Below are 26,297 nucleotides of genomic sequence, written 5' to 3'. Positions count from 1 at the left end.
GTAAGATAAGTAAACGTGTGATATATCGAGGTATAGATGATATTGAATGTATGTAAGATAAGTAAATGTGTGATATATCGAGGTCTAGATGATATTGAATATATGTAAGAAAAGTAAATGTGTGATATATCGAGGTATAGATGATACCGGATATATCTAAAAGAAGCAAATGTGTGATATATCGAGGTATAGATGACATTGAATACATGTAAGATAAGTAAATGCGTGATATATCGAGGTAAAGATGATATTGATTATATGTAAGATAAGTAAATGTGTGATATATCCAGGTATAGATGATATTGAATATATGTAAAATAAGTAAATATGTGATATATCGAGGTATAGGTGACACGGGATATATCTAACAGAGGGAAATGTGTGATATATCAAGGTATAGATGATACTGAATATATGTAAGATAAGTAAATGTGTGATATATCGAGGTATTGGTGACACGGGATATATCTAACAGAAGGAAATGTGTGAAATATCGACGTATAGATGACATTGAATTTTGTAAGATAAGTAAATGTGTGATATATCGAGGTAAAGATGATATTGAATATATGTAAGATGAGTAAATGTGTGATATATCGAGGTATATGTGACACGGAATATATCTAACAGAAGGAAATGTGTGATATGTCGAGGTTTTGATGACATTGAATATATGTAAGATAAGTAAATGTGTGATATATCGTGGTATAGGTGACACTGAATATATGTAACATAAGTAAACGTGTGATATATCGTGGTATAGGTGACACTGAATATATGTAACATAAGTAAATGTGTGATATATCGAGGTATAGATGACACTGAATATATGTAAGCTAAGTAAATGTGTGATATATCGAGGTATAGATGACACTGAATCTATGTAACATAAGTAAATGTGTGATATATCGAGGTATAAATGAAACCGAATATATATAACATAAGTAAATGTGTGACTTATCAAGGTTTAGATGAAAAAGGTTCTGGGTAACAGATGGAAATGTATGACACCTGGAGGTGTTGTTCAAAATTAATTTGTAACAGGAGAAGTGTGTGACTTCAATGAATCATCTATGCACATTGGACATCACATTTCTGGTGGCTGCTTCAACGCAAATCAGTGAGCAATATCTATGCTCGGATAAGTAATATAGAGATGTGCATGCGTGTCATGGAGATATGTCACATCGGGATAATGAGTGTTTGAATCATAGATAGGTATACTTGTAACATAAAGATATGGTGCAATATTAGGCTTGTGTGTTAGCAACATACACGCTATGAGACGGCGGCGGACTGCGGCGGATTTAGTTGCCTCTTTAGACAAGCATAGTTTGCTGGTGACCCACTCTAGTGAGTGAGTGAGTTGTGTTGAGCTCAACTTTTAACATTATTCCAGTTATATTAGGGCGTGTCAGCTTGATGTGGGAGGAAAGCCCGACGTGATGCAGGTCTCAGACGTTTACAACTTCGGTGAAACCCACGAGCACGGGTATGGTGCTGACAAACCTAGAAGCATAATCAGGGCGAACCGGGATTCGAACCCACAATCATAGGTTTCGACCCATTTTATTTGGAATCCCGAAAGGGTGACGTTTAGGTAGATCAGTACGTTGCTGAATGTGTTACTATACGTCATTAATGTGAGAGTGTATGGAACAGATGTGTGAGTAATGCATTCACTCATTCAATACATGCATATCAGTTTAGATTTAATGTAAACTCCCTTCACATAATACACGGAACATTACCACCAAATCCACAACAGAAATAAATGTTACATTGCGCCAGACATGTCGTGACTAACAGGTCCTGTTCCTGCTTTCAACAGCGAACACCATGAACATAACGAGTGCGCACGACCACCGCCAACGTCGCAGAACTCGCCACACCATGTTACATGTATGATATTCATCAGACAAGGTCGGAGGCTGATGTAAAAGCGCTCTATGTAACCGCCCACTTATTAAGCCAGCGATCAGATGTTAAATAGCGACCTTTTAGCCCCGCATGGAAACAATAACGATACACAGGCGGCAGGTAATATACGTAACTTGATGCAACATGGCAGCCTTATTGTTTACGCCACAGGGTCAAGAAGGTGCGCTGCGCGCTGTGAGGAGCTTGCACTGGGCGGGTTCCACTTGATAATTTGTAGTAATGTTTACATCCTTGTGCGTTTTAGAATTTGATATACTGCATAATGGATTTATACGAGCTGTAGGTGAGTTTAAAGTTCAGCTGGGTCAACATATTTTTCTCTGCTAAAACACAAATTTTGTTCACGGAGTACGATCATGCACAGTGTGTGTCAGTGAACTTGCTTCCATTAATCGATTAAAAGCTACAACCAATGGGTATTTGTTTATGCGCAGTTTCAAGGTAACTTTATTACAAACGTAATATAAGAAACGTCGTACATTTTAAGGGTGTCGATATAAAGAGATTATGTCTATTTACAGTAGTTATTTGGATTTCGAATAACAACAACAACAACAACAACAACAACAACAACAACAGCAATGTACAGTGTGTTGAGAATATCAGCAACCCTGCAGAATCCTTCGCTTGGATGAAGTCGGCTAACCTGAAATGTGAAACAGAAGGCTTTCTGTTTGCTGCTCAAGACCAGTCACAAAATGTAAATATGAAATGCAGTATATACAATGAATTTTATGAGACTGTCCAACACATTGTCAGTGGATGCCCAGCTTTGGCACAAACGCAGTATCTTAAGCGACATGATGGAGTGGCTCGATCATTTCATTACCGTCTTCGTCATGCTTGTGGTTTTGACACAGAGGTCCATCCAATTTAGTCCCAGAATAAGTAGAGGGCGTCATTGCAAGTACCCGGGTTTGCTGCTAGGTATACAGCCCTTCTGACAATCTGGGTAATGCAGAAGGCTGCAGTGTTGGGGAGTCTGTGTGAAGAGGGGGAAAGGACCCTGGGCTGATGATGAGCCTAACCAGCCTGACTGTGCCAGGATCACCAAAACCCTCTTCGCCGCATTTATTTTATTTTAATCTGTAAATAAAAATAATAATTGTCATATCAAATCGGCCCAGACTCAGTTTTTCAAGGAGAGGCTATGTGAACGACCACTGCATAGAGTTTATGTGCAGTGTGTTGAGAGGATCAGCAGCCCTCGCTTTCAAAATGTCACTCTTGCATCCCAAGTACCAAGTAGTTCGACTCCCAATTGTTCGCCATGCCTTAGCTTTGGTACCTCCCAATCTGTTGACTTACATTGGGAAAGTGCTGCCAGGTATACAGCCCTTCTGACAATCTGAGTAATGCATAAGGTTGCAGTGTTAGGGAGTCTTCACATTCTCCGAACAGTTCTAGGTGGGTTTGACTAGGCAGCATTTCCTGGGAGAAGTCCCATTCGCTGTCTGGGCTGCGTGTAGAGGGGACAAAGGCCATGAGCTGATGATGAGCCTAACCAGCCTGACGGTGCCAGGATCACCCAAACCCTCTTTGCTGCTTTTTATATTTTAATCTGTACAAAATAATAATAACAATTCTACTACATATAGTCACCTTTTCGAGAACACCTGGTGCATTGTGATTCATGACGTAGTCGCAACCATACAGTGGACTCAGACTTCGACAGAAATGTCTTATGATTATGGAAAGGATTTTGTACCATTTATTTATTAATATATTTCTCATTAAAAACGCCATATGGAACAAGTGATTGCTCAATTGATTTCTCTCAACAAAACGTCATAGTAAATGATTGCTGAAGTGTTTGCGAATGATTAACAAAGGTTATTTCCCCAACATGCTTTTACTGATGATTGGTCAAAATAAATTCCAAAATCTTTCTCTATTAAATAACATTAAGAATGATTGCTCAAACCTTTTCCTCTAACAATCTTTTTACGAATGGTTACGTAATTATAAATGATTAACTTGCTCAAGATATTTCTCCAACAAATACGTTTTTGTGAATGGTCACATCGAGTATATTTCTCTAACAACATGTTACTGCGAATGATTTCTCTGGAGTTTCTCCAACAAAACGTTGACATTGATTGTTCCAGATATTCTTCTAACATTTCCAATTAACACTGGTGTTGCACCTAGCATCCTGTTAAAGCATAATGTACAGTTTTTTACATATATTTTTAAACTTATTCAGTAAAAAATACCCTTACTTCGTCACAATTGGGTTTTAATGTCGCACCTACATAAACAGTCTAATAAAACGATAATTATGTGGGCGAACATGTCGATGTTTCTTAAGTGCTTTGTGTCGATCATGGAAGGTTATTCCGGAGCAAATCATTCCAAACAAAAATGGACAAAAAAACAATATAAAACTGTAATGCTATAATACTATCAAATAAAGTCTTCGTTTTAGGATCTTTAGTAGGCTTTTTGAACCAATAAAGTAATTTATCGAGCTCGCAACAGCTCGTGGTGATTGCTAAACCCAACATGTAATTCTGTCCTTTATGATATGGATTTATTTCAGATTTACGTTTAGACTGAAACGATTTGGTTTACCGAGAAACAAGGGGCTGAAAGCATTTCGCGGCAACACGTGTGTTGTGGGTTATTATCGGGAGTTTAACAAACAATTTCGAAAAATGCTGCAAACGGTAGTCCTGTGGTATTGTACTCTATACCACACAGAAGTCACGCGGACTTTGAACGTCACGCGTAGGGTTACGTCATGAAAGATGTTACCTGAATATTATAAAGACATTGTGTGCCTGATCATATTAGCCGTCCCACACAGTTTTAAACATGTTTAATCTTGAAGTATCCTCGCTGCGTCTTAAATTCAGGCATGTAGCTGAAAGGGGCTTAAAATAAACCACTGTCTCGTTAAATCAACAAAGTAGTCACACTCGTCTATCTCATGAGGGGGGCACGGGTGGCCCAGTCGTCTGGGGCGCCGCGATTCGCTGTGCAGAGTTGCGTCCCTTGGGCACGCCAGAAACCTATGATTGTGGGTTCGAATCCCGGTTCGCCCCGATTATGTTTCTAGGTTTGTCAGCACCATACCCGTGCTCGTGGGTTTCACCGAAGTGGTAAACGTCTGAGACCTGCATCACTTCGGGCTTTCCTCCCACATTAAGCTGACACGCCCTGATATGACTGGAATACTGTTAAAAGCGGCGTTAAACTCAACTCAACTCAACTATCTCATGATCCATTTCATTGCATCTTGATTAACTGATACAAATGCGGTGAGTGCCATTTTTCATTTCACAAAACATGGTTTTAAGTCATATAATGTCATTTCCTCGCTTAATAATTAGAATTCAAGACTATAAAAATGACATTGGACCTTTAACAAGGATTATGGTTAACTTTTGCGTGTCGAAGGTGAGATTTTTTTGAAGATGTGGAAGGTTCGTTTCTGCACCAGTGACTATCTAAACTTACATCCATGGATATAAAGGAATATGGGGTGAATTTCTCTTATCACCATTTTGCCTTTGACCTTCCTGACTATGGTTTTACATGATACGGAGTCGGTGGTGTCGCCTAGTGGTTAAAGCGTTCGTTCATCACGCGGAAGACCCGGGTTCGATTCCCAACATATGTACACTGTATGAAGCCCATTTCTGGTGTCCCCCGCGGCGATATTGCTGGAATATTGATGCAAGCGGCGTAAAACCATACTCACTCTACATGATACACAACTGAGTACATACACCATATGAACGTGCAACTTATGTCCCAACACAATTGCCTTGGCGCTTTCATACAACAAAATGTTCTTTTCGTTATTGCTGAAGTGACCTTTAATGACTGTGAAATATAGATAGTGTTCACTATTTACATACATTTATTTATGTAACGTGACATATACCGCATTGGACTCTCGAGTACTTCGTTTCCCTGGACGTTGAACAATCTAAATATAACATATAATAGTAACAACTATAAATAATGTTTCATTATGTACTTACATACAATACAAAACAATATGGTTATGTCAGTACAATTATTTGTATAGAAATTAAATGCATGGAAATCACAGAATAATGTATACACTAACAAATCATAGTAGAGTTAATTCAGTGGCATACCCTCTTTAACATGAAAAGCGTTAAAAGGTTCTAAATATTTATGTTTTCAAATTGAGATTGTAAAAAAGTATTGTTTATCGGACTGGGGCAACTTATATGCTGGTCCTTCATTCCAACATTAAGCATTGTGTACAAGGTGTCATGGTCTTCAAATAACACACACGGCGTCTAGAGGCGGGGTCGAAATTGGCAATGTCATTCAAAGGTGTTTATTTGCGTTTTGTGAAAAAATATATTAGGAGGAAAACTGGGTAAGATGTCCTTTTCAATCAATCAGTTTCGCTTTACTTTTCACATTAAACAAAGGTAAAATTTACTGAAACGTTTCCATGTGCTATTTACATATATTGGTTCCCACCCTTTACAAGTGTTTAGTTTCAACATACTGTGTGGCTATATATACAAACATTTACATGAAGACTGTTTCGGCATTAAAACTCACATTTTAAAGTTGAATTGAATGTTATCAACGTTGCTGCACTTAAGTTTAGCCGTATAGCAGCTCGACAAAACTGACACGACTCTAAACAATAGACACTGCCTCAAGGTAGACATACGTAACTGTACTATATGTCCTAGTGGTATACGTAACTATGCCCTGTGTCCTCACGGTAGACATACGTAACTGTACTATATGTCCTTGTGGTATACGTAACTATGCCCTGTGTCCTCACGGTAGACATACGTAACTGTACTATATGTCCTAGTGGTATACGTAACTATGCCCTGTGTCCTCACGGTAGACATACGTAACTGTACTATATGTCCTTGTGGTATACGTAACTATGCCCTGTGTCCTCACGGTAGACATACGTAACTGTACTATATGTCCTTGTGGTATACGTAACTATGCCCTGTGTCCTCACGGTAGACATACGTAACTGTACTATATGTCCTAGTTGTATACGTAACTATGCCCTGTGTCCTCACGGTAGACATACGTAACTGTACTATATGTCCTTGTGGTATACGTAACTATGCCCTGTGTCCTCACGGTAGACATACGTAACTGTACTATATGTCCTTGTGGTATACGTAACTATGCCCTGTGTCCTCACGGTAGACATACGTAACTGTACTATATGTCCTTGTGGTATACGTAACTATGCCCTGTGTCCTCACGGTAGACATACGTAACTGTACTATATGTCCTAGTTGTATACGTAACTATGCCCTGTGTCCTCACGGTAGACATACGTAACTGTACTATATGTCCTTGTGGTATACGTAACTATGCCCTGTGTCCTCACGGTAGACATACGTAACTGTACTATATGTCCTTGTGGTATACGTAACTATGCCCTGTGTCCTCACGGTAGACATACGTAACTGTACTATATGTCCTAGTGGTATACGTAACTATGCCCTGTGTCCTCACTGTAGACATACGTAACTGTACTTTATGTCCTTGTGGTATACGTAACTATGCCCTGTGTCCTCACGGTAGACATACGTAACTGTACTATATGCCCTAGTGGTAGATATATGTAACAATGTCCTATGTCCTCACGGATAAACGTAACTTTACCATATGTGGTAGATAAATGTAACTACACGCTTATAACGAAGTGACGGATAAAACGAACTCTTGTTTTTGGCCCCGGCCATTTGCGATAACCTTTAGTTGAAACGCTTCTAACGAACTATGGACATAACGAACAAAACTTATGAGTCCCTTTGAGTTCGTTATAACCGTAGTTTACTGTATTCCCTATGTCCTGGCGTAAGTGAGTGAGTGAGTGAGTATGGTTATACGCCGCTTTCAGCAATATTCCAGCAATATCACGGCGGGGGACACCAGAAATGGGCTTCAGACATTGTATCCATGTCGGGAATCGAACCCGGGTCTTCGGCGTGACGAGCGAACGCTTTAACCACTAGGCTACCCGACCGCCCCCCTGGCGTAAGATATATGTTAGCACCATACCCGTGCTCGTGGGTTTCACCGAAGTGGTAAACGTCACAGACCTGCATCACTTCGGGCTTTCCTCCCACATTAAGCTGACACGCCGCGATATAACTGGAATAGTGTTAAAAGCGGCGTTAAACCCAACTCACTCACTCACTACTAACTGTAACTATGCCGTCACAAGATCTGTCCCCTACATTTCCATATATAACTCTGCTAGGAATGTAACAAAATATCGCCCTGGCCTGGACGCCATACCGCGACTTGCAGAGTGATCAACGATCGGTCATGATGAATTCTGATCCACACAGTCAGAACGAATGTGATCAATTTGCTAATCGTGATATAAGTCTCTGTTGATCTTCTTTATACTTTATCATCACTTAGTTGCTTGATTCTAACATAGGGATACCGTGCCTGGATCCAACAAGTGTAGAATGTTTCCACACCAAACATCATTATTTGTATAATGCTTATCAGACTTTCTTCAAGCTTGATAAATCTGATGGTGATAAATCTGGTGAATACAGAGGATATTCAATGATTTCCAAGTCATGCAATGAAGCCATGCATTTCTAGTGAGTTTTCCAAGACGGTTAACTTTCATATTCTCACGCACTTGCTGAAGCAGATAAGCATAATATTAGCCATTAATGGTCTGAGGTCTGGAGGCAGTCTACCTGTAGGATACCTTTGAAATCCCAGAAACCCGAAGCCACTCCGTTCCCATCGGATAGAACAGTCTTTGCCTTCTTCGGAGGAGGAGACGTTAGATGTTTCCACTTGTTTAGTCACTGGTCGATAGTAATGACCGTAAAACACATCCATGGTTACCAATCGCTCAACAAAATCAGTTTTGTTTGCTTCAAAGCGATGTAAAAGATGACGAACCTGGAGCCTTTCTGACCAAGAGCGAGAAGCCTTGGAGCCCAGCGTGCTGTAACCTTTGTCATGGCCAGAATGTCTGTCGTGAGTGATGCCTACTGTATTGGCTTTGTGGTGTATGGTGTGTCGTCGATCACTCATAATCATATCATGCTATGTATTTCCCTTAGTGGAAGCAGTTGAAAATCTTTCTAATCTTGGATCATCTCTCTCCTCCTCTTGAACTCCGCTTCCCCCTCTACAGGTTCTACTACACCAAATCAGAACCAGTTGGGACAGTGCGGTTTTCGTGAAGGTTTTGCCTTCAGTGCAGATCGAGAGATATCTGCAGGCTGTGATTGGAGGATATTCTGTCTTTTAAATGTACATCCCAGTTAGCCCTTTCATTTGGTGATACTTGATGACAGCTCAGTAACCATTTTTGTTTATTTTCATCAACAGAGAATTCCAAGCCACTTGCCTGAAGACACAAGACTGGTTGTGTATTTAGTTCAAATTCAGCCTGAAAGCATCCACAGTACAGTACTTATAATTACTACATGCAAACTGTTAAGGGTGTATTGCACATCCTTCGTAGTTAAGCTCAGAGCCTTTCTTCGTAGTTAGGCTCCGCACTTTTCAGCCCCCCATCGTATGATATGACCAGTACTTGAGACCTCCTGGAGAAACAGGCTTCGTTCTTGCACCAACTACCAAGAGGTATCGGCTCTATGTATCTTTGATATTGATAAAAATGAGGTCAGTGACATATGATATTTGTGAAGTATACATGGAGGTTCGGGATATATTAAACTAATGACAGGGTGCTGTTTAACTATTTTCCAGGTGTATAGAAGTCCATGATCACATACCAACATATTGAACATATCTAACAATGTAACAATGTCAACGTAGCTACACGACGTCAATCTCGCGCTGTTGGATGTCTGACATATTTCACATCGAGGACGGAGATTAAATATCTCCTTCACCCCACGTTATCACTGCGTCCTGGCGACCTTTCTATCCCATCGCATTGGGGTTCTTCCTTGTATAAATAATCTTTATTAATTTCTTCTCATTAAATTAATTGTTTTGGTTGTTTTTTGTTCTTTTTTCTTTTGCCGTTTACGTTTATTATCATGTACTTTTACATTGTTATTTGCACCACATCTCAATCTATATATTTATAACATGTACATAGATTTACCCCACACCTCCTATCTGGTGGTACAAGTAGGACTCAAACTCAAACCTAGTAAGTGTGTGACTTGATTTATTTCAGAACTATTACCACCGGAAGATACGCACACAGTAATTTGGTATGGATCAGGCAAACCAGAGTGAGCATCGACCCGCCTCTCCGAGATGTAAGACGTGTTAGTCAGTGGCTTTGCATGTGTTTGTGACGGGTGCCACCATTGAAGCAAAATACGCTTACCTTTTCGCAAACGCCTAGTATCATCTATTTGATAGTGATGCATAAGCACATGCTTATAATATAGTCGGAATCGTACAATGGACTCTGCTTTTAGAGATTTCTTATGATTAAGGAAAAGCTTTTGTCGCATACTTGTTGGCAGCCGTCTTTAGTGGTGCAGTATCGCAACGGGTTGTAAATAATCAAGCGGATCTGTAATGATCAGACAATTGAGTGGTTCGATGCATATTTGGGAGTGTTCTTAGCATGAGTGAGTGAGGTTGTCAAACGCCGCTTTGAACAGTTATATCCCGGCGTGATATATATAGCTCGATGTTGGAGTGAGTGAGTGAGTTGGGTTTAACGCCGCTTTTAACAGTATTACAGTTATATCGCGGCGTGTCAGCTTAATGTGGGAGGAAGGCCCTAAGTGATGCATGTCTCAGACGTTTACCACTTTGGTGAAACCCACGAGCACGGGTATGGTGCTGACAAACCTAAATAATAATCGGGGCGAACCGGGATTCGAACCCACAATCATAGGTTTCTGACGTGCCCAAGGGACGCAACTCTGCACAGCGAATCGCGGCGCCTTAGAAGACTGGGCCACCCGTGCCCCCTCGTTGTTGGATGAAATCCCGAGGTCTAAACGTTTACCACCCACGGATATGCTGCCGACAACCCAAGAAACATAATCAGGCACACCTGGGAGTCGAACCCACGACCATAGGCTTCTGGCACGCCCAAGTGAGTGAGTGAGTGATTGAGTGAGTGAGTGAGTATGCCCATGTCGGGAATCGAACCCGGGTCGTCGCGTGACGAGCGATCGCTTCAACCACTAGGCTACCCGACCGCCCCGGCACGCCTAAGCAGCTTGTGACACATAATTAGCTAGGTGAAAGGTGGGTCTCCTTTGTGGTCAGACCTGTTTCCTCTTTTAACGGGGCGGTCGGGTAGCCTAGTGGTTAAAGCGTTCGCTCGTCACGCCGAAGACCCGGGTTCGATTCCCGGCATGGGTACAATGTGTGAAGCCCATTTCTGGTGTCCCCCGCCGTGATATTTCTGGAATATTGCTAAAAGCGGCGTAAAACTATACTCACTCACTCACTCCTCTTTTAACGAGCATGATTAAATGGACACCTATTCTGACCAAAAAACCAAACGCCGTTTACCTGCAGCGATGACAGAAAATGTGAGGTAAGGTGGGATGGGAGGACGGGGTGTGTGGTGTGTGTCGGGGGTGGGGATGGATGGGTGAGGGTGGATTGGATGGGGCGTGTACTAGTCCGGACTAATGCTAGCTTTATAGTACTAGCCCACTGAGATGCCATGCCGCAGGTCGACATTGATGCCCACTCGGACACATTATACCGACTCCGGGTCGACCTTGTCTTATCCCTTTTATGCCGACCTTCAGACGGGTTACAACACAACAAACACAATCTTGGCCAGGGATAGAGACCTTCCGCTCTCTGGGTAGGTGAACTGTAATGGGGTTTAACGTCACGTCCAAGATTATTGTACTTATATAGCGACGTTCATGTACGTGTGTGTGTTTGTGTGGCTGCTTGGACTAGTCCGGACTGATGCCGATTTAAAGTGCTAGCTCACTGAGATACCATGCCGCAGTGTAACATGAATACCCCACTCAGAAACAGTATACTGACTCGAGCCGACCAGTCCTTGCTTTAGCCCCCTTAAAGCCGAGCGCCAAAGAGGGTAACAACAAGTACCATCTTTTAACCCCGGACCTTCCGCTCTCCGGGCGGACGCTCTACCATTAGACCACGGAGGCGGTCACCTGGGAGGGTAGACGTGAGTGAGTGAGTTTAACACCTCTTTGAGCAGTATTCCAGTTATATCACGGCGTTATCATAATATGAAGAGTTCCTAAGATCACTCTTAAGTATAAGAAATGTACATATTTTCATCACCTCCTTGTCCATACATTAATTAACATTATTTATGAAGATGATAATATTATTAATTTCGCTCATTGAACTGACCTTTTTGCCTTGATTTTATTGGCAAACGAGATCGAGATCAGTGATCAAAGGGGAGTAACTGCGACATTACTAGATAGCGATCTCCCTTTGACAGACGTGACACGTCGTCAGATGGCCGTCAGTGCGCGCCATCAAAGTGATCGAAGTGCTGTACAATACTCATGTAGGTCGCTTGATTAATGAACAAAGAAATGGGTAATTATTTCAAACGTGCAGGTAGCGCTCAAACAAACATAAAGATGAGACTAAATACATCGATACTCTTCATGAGGATCAGATGTTGTTCAGTTCAATAACAAAAACCTTATAATTCTGAACAGTTTTTCATTTCAGCCAAGAAGACTTAATCATGCGCTTGAGATCATTACTGTTAATATATACAAAACAGAAGGAGTGGTTATTCGCACCTCCCAAACCTAAAATACACCTGTCTCTTTTAAAACACGCATGTATATCTTCACCTGCAACACAACATGTCCTCATTAAATTGGCAACTCAAAATTTCGAAAATATAGCCACAACAAAAGCAACTATTTAGAATGTTTATTGTAAATAAAAATAACACCCTCTCTATTCCTTGATCTGTTTTTTGGGGTGGGTTAGGGTGGGGGTAGGGGGTGATGGTGGGGGTGGTGGAGAAAGTTTTAATTTACAGACAAAGATTTGTCAAATGGAATTAAAGACCAGCGCTTTGTGAAAACTAAACTGAGGAACAAAAGAAACTATACCTCTAGGTTCATTTTATCATATGTTTAATTTCAAATTGAAAATATCTTACGTTAGCGATATTATACCAACAAAATGAACTGTATTGGCGTTTAGTCAGCTCTCAAATAATACTTATACATGGTTTTAATTATAAAATATGATTTGATTTAAAACTATTACATTTTGATTAAAAATCGCAAAATACACAAGAGGTGATGTGCATTGTTGACATCTGTTCTTTGAAAACAATAAATTTGCATTTTTTTGCACCAATTTACATTTCAAATATGGTAGGGGCCTTGTGGTTGCAAAAAAAATTCATTTCTTACCCCAGTCACTCATTCAAACCAATTTAGTTTTGCATAAAATTACCCATACACAAAATACTTTTTAAAAACTGTTACGGGAATGTGTCATGGTTAAATGGACATGAGCAAAATTAACAACAGTTCTTTCAATTTCAATTACATGAAAAACAAACTCGATATACTTTCTTTTGCCCCTCCGTTTATATGAATGGATCACTGAAAATCAGTAATGACACAAGGTGTTCCTGCTTATTACGTTACTGCAACTAGATATGTAGGTATCGCAGACAGATTTGTAAATATATACTATTCAGACTGTTTAAATCGATGGAGGGGACTGTTTACCAATATTCGTTGTGTCGAATAAAAATAAATTGTTATTTGCATCAAGAATATATCGGAGATAGGTACAAAGAAAACAAGTCAGCTACAACTACATGAATACTCTCGATTTACCCACTGTTTTCAGTGATCAAATCATATACTAATCAATAGACCCCAAGGACCACCCGGTTCTTTCACATTACTAAAGTTAATCTATCATGCCAGGACAGAGTAACTATAGTTAACATGAAAGAATCGGTGGGCCTTCACTTCTTTTGTGTAGTATATAACTTTCACCGCTTACCTTTGCTGTTTGAGCCTAATATAATCTCTTTAGGCAGATATTCGAGATTATTCTCTGGCGTTAACGTTTTATATAATCATGAACGATGTTTTGTTGTGCTTGGTGAAAACGTAATACACCGAGTTAGTGACTGTGGTTCAACAGCAAGCATTGTTTCAGCTATTTCACAGCGGCCTTCATTGTCTGAGCCCGGAGTAACTACCTACACCGTCGGGGTAAGATGGAACCACACCAGCCAGACAAGACAGACCACCTCCTACAGCTTTGATAATAAAGTATATTTTAGTTGGAACATCCCGGGAACATAAACTGCTGGGGGAAAGAAAGTATAACTTAAAAATTGGATTTGAATTATAAAAACGGATTTGACGTTATCAAAGGGCTGAAAACAATGGCCAAAACACAACTGTGATACCCGCATCAAATACATCCCCATCGAATAACCATTTCTTGTTTGTTTGTTTTTTAGCTACCAACAAAAAGTTTTGAGTTTATATTTTTCTTACCCAGAATCCCACGGTTCAATCATAATTTGGCATTGATTATTTTACTATTTACTGTATTTTTTTCAAAATGCAACAGAAGATAGATCTAATCAATAAGTTATTTACTGAAAGTACCTGTGTGGCTAAAACAAAGGGGTTTCCACGAAGCTTTTATTAAGTTATAATGCACACTCTTTGCCCGGTGCTTGAATAAAGTGTCTCATCTCTCACCATACAATTAACCAGTAAGTATTTAACTGCTTTCTATGGCTGATGTTGACAATATGGTCAGAGTTTAATTGCTGTGAGATTTAATAGCTTCCAGGTGTGTCCGAGTGATGGCGGTGTATTTGGGTTAATCTCATTGTCTCCGCGATATTACAGCTGGATGCGTCAGTTTTTAAAATGTGACAATGCCGAGCTGAGAAGTGCGGGAATTGGAGCCAGTTGTTGTCTTTATGCTGACGCTAAGAGATACAATTTCTTTTTAAACAGGCTGTAGACATATAGTGTCACATAAATTATCACCTTCACATGTGATGGGTAAAACTCCTCGAAATTGAGAACATTTGGTTTATTTGGCCTTTTCTTAGTCGATCTTCGTGTGAAGCTGCTGAAAACTAGTTGCTGTTTAACACGGATAGTGGCTTTTTAAAGTAAAAAGAACCAACATAATTTGTTATGTCGTGACGTACATATAACACCAAGTTGTGAATATCACTGGTGTAGTGTTAGCTGTGGCGTTTAGTTTTATGAACACTGAGCCGAGGTGTAGTGTTTTCAAAACAAATCATAAAATACAGTCTTCACCGAGCATAGCAGGTAGTGTTTTCAACACTGAGCGTACATGTAGTACGTAGTATTATCGTACGTAACGGTATCAGCACTGCGCCAGAGTGTAGCATTATCAAGACTTATAGCTCACTGTGTAGCATTATCAAGACTTAGCACTGTACGCATTGTTTTCAACACTGTACATGAAACGTAGCAGTATCAATTCTGAGCACACGTTGTAGCATTATCATCACTTGGCACTGTACGCATTGTTTTCAGCGCTGTACATAATACGTAGCATTATAAACACTGAGCACACGTTGTAGCATTAACATCACTTGGCACTGTACGCATTGTTTTCAACACTACATCTATCAACAGTATCAACACTGAGCACACGATGTAGCATTATCAACACTGAGCACACAGTGTAGCATTATCAACACTGAGCACACGGTGTAGCATTATCAACACTGAGCACACAGTGTAGCATTATCAACACTATTCGCATTGTTTTCAACACAACATAATACGTAGCATTATCAACACTGAGCACACGCTGTAGCTTTATCAACACTTGGCACTATTCGCATTGTTTTCAACACTACATAATACGTAGCATTATCAACACTAAGCACACAATGTAGCATTATCAACACTGAGCACACAGTGTAGCATTATCAACACTGAGCACACAGTATAGCATTATCAACACTTGTCACTATTCGCATTGTTTTCAACAATACATAATACGTAGCATTATCAACACTGAGCACACAATGTAGCATTATAAACACTGAGCACACAGTGTAGCATTATCAACACTTGGCACTATTCGCATTGTTTTCAACACAACATAATACGTAGCATTATCAACACTGAGCACACAGTGTAGCTTTATCAACACTTGGCACTGAGCATAGGTTGTTTTCACGGGGTTGTGTTATGAAACCTGAGCGTAGTGAGAAGCATAGGTGACAGTATTGTCAACACTGAGCTTGTTGTGTATTGCTATCAAACACCGAGCATGTACTGTACACACAATGCATTTCTAATATATCTCTGTTGAGTATTATACAATGGCCACGTCTTTGTCACATGCACGTATAACGCAGTAACACAGGAGCTGGTGGGTTATTCTTACTTTGCCCGCGAGTGAGTGAGTGAGTGAGTGAGTGAGTGAGTGAGTGAGTGAGTGAGTGAGTGAGTGAGTGAGTGAGTGAGTGAGTGAGTGAGTGAGTGAGTGAGTGAGTGAGTGAGTGAGTGAGTGAGTGAGTGAGTGAGTGAGTGAGTGAGTGAGTGAGTGAGTGAGTGAGTGAGTGAGTGAGTGAGTGAGTGAGTGAGTGAGTGAGTGAGTGAGTGAGTGAGTGAGTGAGTGAGTGAGTGAGTGAGTGAGTGAGTGAGTGAGTGAGTGAGTGAGTGAGTGAGTGAGTGAGTGAGTGAGTGAGTGAGTGAGTGAGTGAGTGAGTGAGTGAGTGAGTGAGTGAGTGAGTGAGTGAGTGAGTGAGTGAGTGAGTGAGTGAGTGAGTGAGTGAGTGAGTGAGTGAGTGAGTGAGTGAGTGAGCCACTCACACCCCATTCATTAAAAACATTCATTAATAACTTAAACATAAATATGTTTATGCTGACATTTGGGTTATTTTTCACGTTGTATGACATCGGGTTCCCCGAGAGCTCACTGCTTACGCAACATCACTCAGCCACTCTCGGCATATTCCGCTATCTACGAAATGACATTGAGAAGAGCCAAATGTTACCACACAAACTATATAATTTCTTGCAAGATACAACCATGACTGTATAAGTATTATGAGGGCATCTTTCGTGACATGGTGTTCATGATGTGAAAACGACAATGAGATAAAGATGCCATTTGTCTGCAATATGTAAGGGTCTTTGCATATCTTATACAACAGACTCCAAATGATATCTAACACCAACAAAACACCATACAGCATACAGTTTAAATGACTTCACTCCTTAACCCTTTACTTCCTAACATCTTCGTTCATAAACAGCTAATGATCAACACACAAGCGTGTTTATATGGAGGATGGCGCCTTTTTATGAACTACGTCTGTCCGTTAAAACATCATTTGCTTTATACTGAACGGGTACATTGTGTCCATCGACAAAGTCGAATAATGGACGCAGTTAATACCGGGTCTCACTAGTGCAGAATATCTATAAATTTTCCACTTTTTATACCCAAGAACACCATATCGGCTGCTCTGTGACAACCCCCACACGATACGCTTCAAATAAGGTTCATCTGACCGCCGTTACTGGATATAGTTGTATGGAAAGCTTTTTCTTAATAAAGAAACCTCGTCATAAATTGCACATTACATGACGCTAATACAACACAATTATCGCTTAAATATCAACAAACAACGTCATAATCAGTATGCTCTTGATACTTAATGGTGTGGAAACTTAATTTAAACAGCTTCAAATTACAGCATCAAAAAATATTTCAAAACTCTCTCCTCCTCAGCGGGTTGGGCCATGTTATTTCACGCATAGGTTACGTTTGATGATATTCTCCTAACAGCAGGCGGCAGGAATATATGAAATCATATTTCACTATAAGGCCGTATAATCTGGCGTATTGTCATGTAAGAGCAGCGTTGGGACCTCCATGACCACGGCATCAACTCCGGCTTGTACACTCCCCCAGCGGCTACTGTATCATGGTGTATTTTATTTGGGGAACGCTGGCAACCGTCTGGGTAATGTTCCCACCCCAACCGAGCTCTTATGAATCGGAGTTACACCAACCCCTTGTTGAAATCAGCGAGCGGTTTATAACTAACTCAAGCATCGTATCGTCAGTCTATTTCTCCCCGTGGCTTTTCATAAAGTGCCCTTTTGGTTTCGCAGGTATACGTTTACTCAACCGTTGCCACGCATTCAGGACATCGCTTGAAGACATTTTTATCTCGTTCTATATGGCGTTGACTGAACTAAGTATTTATAATATACTTTGAGTTGATAAAGAGAAGCGTCCGTGAAGCAATTTCACAAAGTCTACCTTATTAATCTCCATATAAATCTCGTCTTGTTGCGTTTGAAGAGTCAGTCATTGTGCATCTGTTTCACTCTAGCTGACAATGCGCCACGTTCTTGGGTCGGCCCGCTGGTTTGTACTAACGTAAAGAAACTCCCCAAGACCATGCCTTAGTGGAAAGTGTAAAACTTACTTGGAGTGTAAAACACTGTACCATAGTAGGAGGTATTGGACGCACTGCACGCACATGACTTGCATACAGGATAACGAATAGTCTAAAAAAGAATTGGCGGTAAACGCACTTTTTTGTGCAATTATTTTAGCGCAGTCGTCATTATAATCATTAACACTCTCGCCAGCATACTCACTATCACGTTCTCCAGTATACTCCTTAACGCACTCGCCAACATACTCTCTATCACACTCGCCAGCATACTCACTATCACACTCACCAGTATATTCATTAAAGCACTCGCCAACATACTCACTATCACACTAGGTTAACATACTCACTATCACACCCGCCAACATACTCACTAACGCACTCACCAACACAATTACTAACACACTCGCCAGTATAATCACTAACACACTCTTCAACATACTCAATAACACATTCGCCAACATACTCACTATCACACTCGCCAGCATACTTACTAACACACGTACCAGCATAATTATTATCACACTCTCCAACATACTCACTGTCACACACGCCAACAAACTTACCTCACTGACACACTCGCCAGCATACTCATCTCACTAACACACTCGCCAGCATAATTACCTCACTAACACACTCACCAGCATACTTACCTCACTAACACACACACCAGCATACTTACCTCACTAACACACTCGCCAGCAAACTTTCTAACACACTCGCCAGCATACTTACTAGCACACACGCCAACATACTAACACTCCCAGTAAATAATGTGTCGTATATGCGAACAGTCGTGCATACTGTGCTCTTTATATCAGTGAAACGGGTTGTTACTGACTTATGCCTCGTGTTCTCGTTTGCGAATAAAATCACATAAGTTGAAACGCAATTCTTCACTCTCAGATGGACCACTAGTGACCCTCGAATTACAGAGGATGCTCAACACGCAGTTTAACCACCCAATACATATAAGTTTAGAAGCCTAAATTTAGCTCTTTTAAGAGGAGGCGATTTCTATCCAGAAATAATCGTGGTTTAGACCTGTGAAACATCTTCCCAAGCCTGCATAAGAAGTCCTACTTCAAACTAGCATCCAGATTCTGCTGACTAATCAGTTTTCTACTGCACCAGATATCTAGAATAATAGTTTAATTGAGTTGCACACTTTAACTGTCAATCACAAGTCGAGGATCTTAAACACCCTCTACAGAGAGGGAAACACTGACATCACACGGAGACTTGTAACACATTGGTGGTCAACAAGGCTGTTATTGTTACATCACCATGTCGGTGTGTTGCAGATATGTGTTCTTATCGTTGATAGGTTTATCACGGACGTCCGTGACTGCTCGTGTTAGATCGGGTTACTGTATGCCTACGCGCAGCCTATGTAATTACCACTATGTAATTGCACCACTAACTTCAGAAAACAAACATTAACCTTATCGGTGTCGATAAAACCGATGTTTATTTGGATATAATATTTCTCGTCATGAAACAGTGCACTGTCCTGTTTTATATAGAATATATATTTTATATTTATAAATCTACGGTCAAAGTTGTGAGAATATCACCATTGGCATAATACGGGCATGGGCTACACATAACTTATTTACTGCCGTTGTTCCAATGAAGAAGCCAGTGGTAGGTCTACAGTGTTGCACCCGGTGTGTTGACTTCAACTGAGGGTATATGTAAGCTACATTGCAATGTTCGTGTGTAGGAGCGTGGATAAAATTACAATGTCCGTGTGTAGGAGTCATGGTTTATGTCCCAATGTCCGTGTGTAGGAGCATGGTTTATGTTTCAATATTCGTGTGTATGAGCGTGGATAATGTTGCAATGTTCGTGTGTATGAGCATGGTTTATGTTTCAATGTTTGTGTGTAGGAGCGTGCTTTATGTTGCAATGTTCGTGTGTAGGAGCGTGATTTATGTTTCAATGTTCGTGTGTAGGAGTAATGGTTTACGTTACAATGTATGTGTGTAGGAGCGTGGTTTATGTTTCAATGTTCATGTGTATAAGCGTGGTTTATGTTGCAATGTTCGTGTGTATATGCGTGGTTTATGTTGCAATGTTCGTGTGTAGGAGTCATGGTTTAAGCTGCAATGTTCGTGTGTAGGAGCGTGGTTAATGTTGCGATGCTCGTGTGTAGGAGCGTGGTTAATGTTACAATGTTCGTGTGTAGGAGCGTGGTTTACGTTGCAGTGTTTGTGTGTCCGAGCGTGGATAATGTTGCAATGTTCGTGTGTAGGAGTCATGGTTTATGCTGCAATGTTCGTGTGTAGGAGCATGGTTTATGTTTCAATGTTCGTGTGTAGAAGCGTGGTTTATGTTGCAATGTTCGTGTGTAGGAGCGTGGTTTATGTTGCAATGTTCGTGTGTAGGAGCGTGGTGTATGTTGCAATGTTCTTGTGTAGGAGCGTGGTGTATGTTTCAATGTTCGTGTGTAGGAGCCAGGTTTATGTCCCAATGTCCGTGTGTAGGAGCATGGTTTATGTTTCAATATTCGTTTGTATGAGCGTGGTTAATGTTGCAATGTCCGTGTGTAGGAGCGTGGTTTACGTTGCAGTGTTTGTGTGTCCGAGCGTGGATAATGTTGCAATGTTCGTGTGTATGAGCATGGTTTATGTTTCAATGTTCGTGTGTAGGAGCGTGGTTTATGTTGCAATGTTCGTGTGTAGGAGCGTGGCGTATGTTGCAATGTTCGTGTGTAGGAGCGTGGTTAATGTTGCAATGTTCGTGTGGAGGAGCGTGGTTTATGTTTCAATGTTCGTGTGTAGGAGTCATGGTTTATGCTGCAATGTTCGTGTGTATGAGCATGGTTTATGTTTCAATGTTCGTGTGTAGGAGTCATGGTTTATGCTGCAATGTTCGTTTGTAGGAGCGTGGATAAAATTGCAATGTCCGTGTGTAGGAGTCATGGTTTATGTTTCAATGTTCGTGTGTAGAAGCGTGGTTTATGTTGCAATGTTCGTGTGTAGGAGCGTGGTTTATGTTTCAATTTTCGTGTGTAGGAGCGTGGTGTATGTTGCAATGTTCGTGTGTAGGAGCGTGGTGTATGTTGCAATGTTCGTGTGTAGGAGCGTGGTTAATGTTGCAATGTTCGTGTGGAGGAGCGTGGTTTATGTATCAATGTCCGTGTGTAGGAGTCATGGTTAATGTTTCAATGTTCGTGTATAGGAGTCATGGTTTATGTTGCAATGTTCGTGTGTAGGAGCATGGTTTATGTTTCAATGTTCGTGTGTAGGAGTCATGGTTTATGTTTCAATATTCGCGTGTAGGAGCGTGGTTTATGTTGCAATGTTCGTGTGTAGGAGCGTGGTGTATGTTGCAATGTTCGTGTGTAGGAGCGTGGTGTATATTGCAATGTTCGTGTGTAGGAGTCATGGTTTATGTTGCAATGTTCGTGTGTAGGAGTCATGGTTAATGTTGCAATGTTCGTGTGTAGGAGCGTGGTTTATGTTTCAATGTTCGTGTGTAGGAGCGTGGTTTATGTTTCAATGTTCGTGTGTAGAAGCGTGGTTTATGTTTCAATGTTCCTGTGTAGAAGCTTGGTTCATGTTTCAATGTTCGTGTGTATAAGCGTGGTTTATGTTGCAAAGTGAAGGAGCATGGTTTATGACGCAGTGATTATCGCTGCTCCTCACCAGTCTAAACGCAGACAACCATTTCCTTTTAATGTAATCTTTTCGTAGTCAATTTAATACGTTAAACGTGGATGAGTTTCTTTAAAAGACAGATTTCTTGGCAGACTTATCAGCGCGTGGCGGATCGCGTGGGCCCGAACGACTCATGATATGAAAAGATCCTATTGAATGATATTAAAGGAATCAGGGACGAAGTACCGAGCTTAAATGATGTGCTTATGTTGTACAGCTACAACTGTTTCCCTCATATTGAATGGTAGATTCTACTTCCCGGGGATTAAATTGTTCACTCGGTATTGCACTTCAAACTCGCATAAAGAAGGGAAATGTAAACTGCGTGACAGTTGAGGAACTTCGTTTGACTTAATCTGTCTCCTACAATATGGTTGTAAAGAGGGAGAATAATGTGTGCGTTAGGAGATTATGCCTGGAACGACTTGTCCTTTAGGATATTTTTATACCCACATTTATTTGGAAAAGGGGTTGCAGAGTTGGAAAGGTGGGGAGGAGTTACAATAAAATATAGAAAAGATGAATTGCGTAAATTCTGGAAACGAAAAGCATTTGTTAGCCCCCAAATAGTCGATTGATTGTTTATTATTTTTAAAACGTCATACAAACAAATCCATACAATTAGAATTTTTATTTCTTTAAATCTGAGGTCAAATTGTTATAAAGAACATTTGTGATTTTTATTTATCAAAGGCTTATAATATTTAGAAATGGACATAACACGTATTTGGTTCTGTACATTTACTCGGCGAGTGCTTCAGTGGAAGCTGATGCGTTAATAGTTACATATGTATGACAAAGCGCGATAACAACGCTTCTTTATTTAATCATGTTTAATATGTAATACATAATATTCAGAACAGGAATTATTTTCATTTAACTAATTTTTACAATTATTTGTTTAGCGTCCACAGTGACAGTTTAAGGGTTAATGGTTTCTTTTGACAAAGAAAGAGTGGGACCTTTTTCTAAACATGACTTGTGTAGATGTTTAATAATATAGTATTTAGGAGCAAAAACAATTTGGCTTTTACTATATCTTATATTAGATTATTGAATGTCAGGTTGAATATTATTTGTAACAAATGTGATAATATTGTGATATGTTTGATACAATTTTCGTTCAAGCGAATACACATCTGTGATATGCATATTCTTAATGATCATAAAATGATGATGTAACTTCAGACCTCGGGTCTTTTGTATATAATTAAAACCTCAATAAAATACACATTCTGCCAATTCACATTAAATAATAAAGCTGTGCCATGTAGGTCGATACTTTCCGTGCGCCACGTCATAACTCTAGCACCAATAGGATGATGATGCACGAGCATTTGAGACAGGTCAAATGACGCGCATGATTTTCTTCAAGCAGAAAAACACAGTAACTGCAAAATCGTGCGTTTTATGCGGGCATCATGTCCGGGACAAACACCAGATGGATAATGATAACCATAGTTATCCCGGCGTAATGATAACTTTGACATCTTTAACCGTGACTTATGTCAAATCAGATTACAGATTTTTTCAGAAAAAAAATCACCCTCATAGAATTAACCTCGCTTCAAGAGATCAGAGTTACAGAATCGCCCAAAGCTGGAGCACAAACCAGGTAAATTGTTAATAAGACCGGTAGTACTGCGAACCTAAATTCAAACAGGAGGCTGGATAGGAAAGAGGAACGCTTACACTTTCAAGACGTCCTTAATTCCCATCTGGTAACAAAGTCGAGAGCTTTTCATTTGTGGTGAAATACGCTTTCGGACCCACTGAGTCATGCTAATCTACTTTTTCTGGTTACGTCCGGTTTACTGAAGCATGTGATGGGTGAGAGGGGTTGAAGGCGGCGGGGATGTAGGGGGTGATCTTGACTCTCCTCTTACAGGCTATCGAGTCCTCTCTGCCTTTGTTTTACTCCTCCTTATTTCAAAGGGAACTAGCAGTCTCTGTTTCAATGTCGTGATCCTTCGCTTGGTTCGGGAGTCGCTAAAGCCGTCATTAGTTGTTATAATACTGTTGAGGCTTCCCCCGGGGGTCCGAGGGAGCCAAACATTTACACAGCCCCAGGGTGAGGGAAGAGGTGGAGTCAACTCGGCCCAGGTGGGGAAGGGCCAGGTTTAGAATTCTGCAGCGGAAAATCCGCCATTGAAAACCGCCATGTGATCTCTTCGTCTTGCCAATTTCCAACCATGCACTCTTTAAGATGGATTCAGTAATACGTCAGCGAATTAGTAATTTGCGCGTTGCTGTCTCGCGATCAAAGCAGACGACACAATAGCACGTGCTGGCAAGGTCAACTAGGTGAGGCGGAAGCAATGTGGACGCAGGCAGACGACAGAGAAAGAAGACATATTGTCGCAGACGTCACTTTAATCTGTGTTTGAACACCATGCACAAGAGTTACCCCCCTTTACTTCACGTTTACACACGCGGTGGTTGATAAACATAATTATTGATACAAAGAGCGGATTCTGATTGATAATGATTTTTGACGTGTTTATTTGTCCATTTAACAATATAACAGGTTTAGACTTGATGATTTTACAATTGTTATTTTCGTCTTTTAAATGTAGATGATTAGACACACAAAAATCAATAAAATAAGTAAAGTTAATTACACTTCAGACTATTATTCAAGTTATTATGGATTATTTGCATACCTTATAATTACATGTTTTGAAAATTGTAATTAGAAATGAATTCGAAATCTAAATATTTACAAAGTTATTACATTTTTCCGACTAGTCTCAGAAGTATTTCCGATTGTGGTTTTAAGGGTATTTTAATAGTCATTATGCTACTGGTCACGATGAGATGTTTTTGACACGACATGTTATAGCTCGCAAACAACGTCAACATTGCTGGAATATTTAATTCATGTATATTTTTAATGCATTGAATAAAAACAATCAGCTAAATATTAATTAATTTTGAATTGTGACTTTTGTTATTGGAGGTATTACTTATTTATTATTGTTGAATATAGAGCAACGTTTGAACTGAATAGAGGAGTTGCGCATAAATAACTAGATCCTGAATACACCACTAGATGGTAAATAAATTCATCAGTAGAAATGATCTAAACCAAACATCGAATATGCTGTACTATGCTTTGCTTAATGAATGTCGCGTAAACGAAACGGGCTCATGTGTGAAGTTGTGATGGAACGAACTTCAACGAAAATAGGACAGATTCTAAATAATGAATGAATGAATGAATGAATGAATGAATGAATGAATGAATGAATGAACGAACTGTGTACTGGACAAGGGAAGATAACCTTCTGTCTCCTTCTGGTGTTATTCAAGTCAAATGACCAAATTTGAGCAAATTAATTCGTGCCAACCGCTAATCCTCCTCATTACGACATTCAAATACTGTTTTGTGTTACATGCAGTAGTCAGTGTGGAGACATGATTAAAAATCGGATAAATTCTCCTTGGCTGAACAATAATTTCTGGACAAATGCGATTAAAATCAGGTAATTATTCAATATCGGAAAACCAACACCACTAATTGATTAATGAAAGAAATTAACTGAGTATTTTCGACCGATCTAACGAGCAAATGTCTCTTTGAAATACTCATTTGTGAATCACCCGTGTCTTTAAAGGAACGGATTCGTATTCTGTTAAGCTTATTCTTTAGCGTTTGTAGTTGTCATATTAGAGGTATGCGAGTTGGTAGTTAGTGAAGTTTCTATAACAAGGAATTAGGTAAACTACACAGCTAGACACTGACGTCGATATCCAACTAAAACATACGTGTTCGTTCGTTTGTTTGTTTGTTCGTTCGTTCTTTCGGGCGTGTAGGGGTTCAGCAAACATGACAATTACTTGAATCTGGGTCTGCAAAGGCAAATTGTCTTCCGAATGAAGTACTTCCATTCGGCTAACAGTTTATTTTTAAAAAAGTGCATCACCCCTTTCCCAAAAAGCTGTACCCGCCCTTGCAAGTTGTTATTAATAAATACACTTGACTGTGCCAGGATCACCCAAACCCTTTCTGCTGCATTTTGTATTTCAAACTGTAAATAATAATAATAACAACGTTGTTCTTCTTACGGTGACAGCGTTACCATCAAAATGATTCAATTACAAAACAAAAACATTACACTCAGTAATACTGCCCGGTCGATCATATATACGTTTCACAGTGCCTGAAATGTTAAACAGGAACCAAATTCAACATAGATAACACTCTATGACTAACTCGTTCCATTATGTCTGGACCATCTTATTAGCATAAACAACCACGCCCCCTCTATGGCTACGTGGAGATGTCACTTAAACTGTTTTCC

The sequence above is a fragment of the Haliotis rufescens genome, unplaced genomic scaffold (genome assembly GCF_023055435.1).
Source record: "Haliotis rufescens isolate VD_foot unplaced genomic scaffold, xgHalRufe1.0.p SCAF_2, whole genome shotgun sequence".
Classification (NCBI taxonomy): domain Eukaryota; kingdom Metazoa; phylum Mollusca; class Gastropoda; order Lepetellida; family Haliotidae; genus Haliotis; species Haliotis rufescens.
This window is presented reverse-complemented; position numbering follows the sequence as displayed.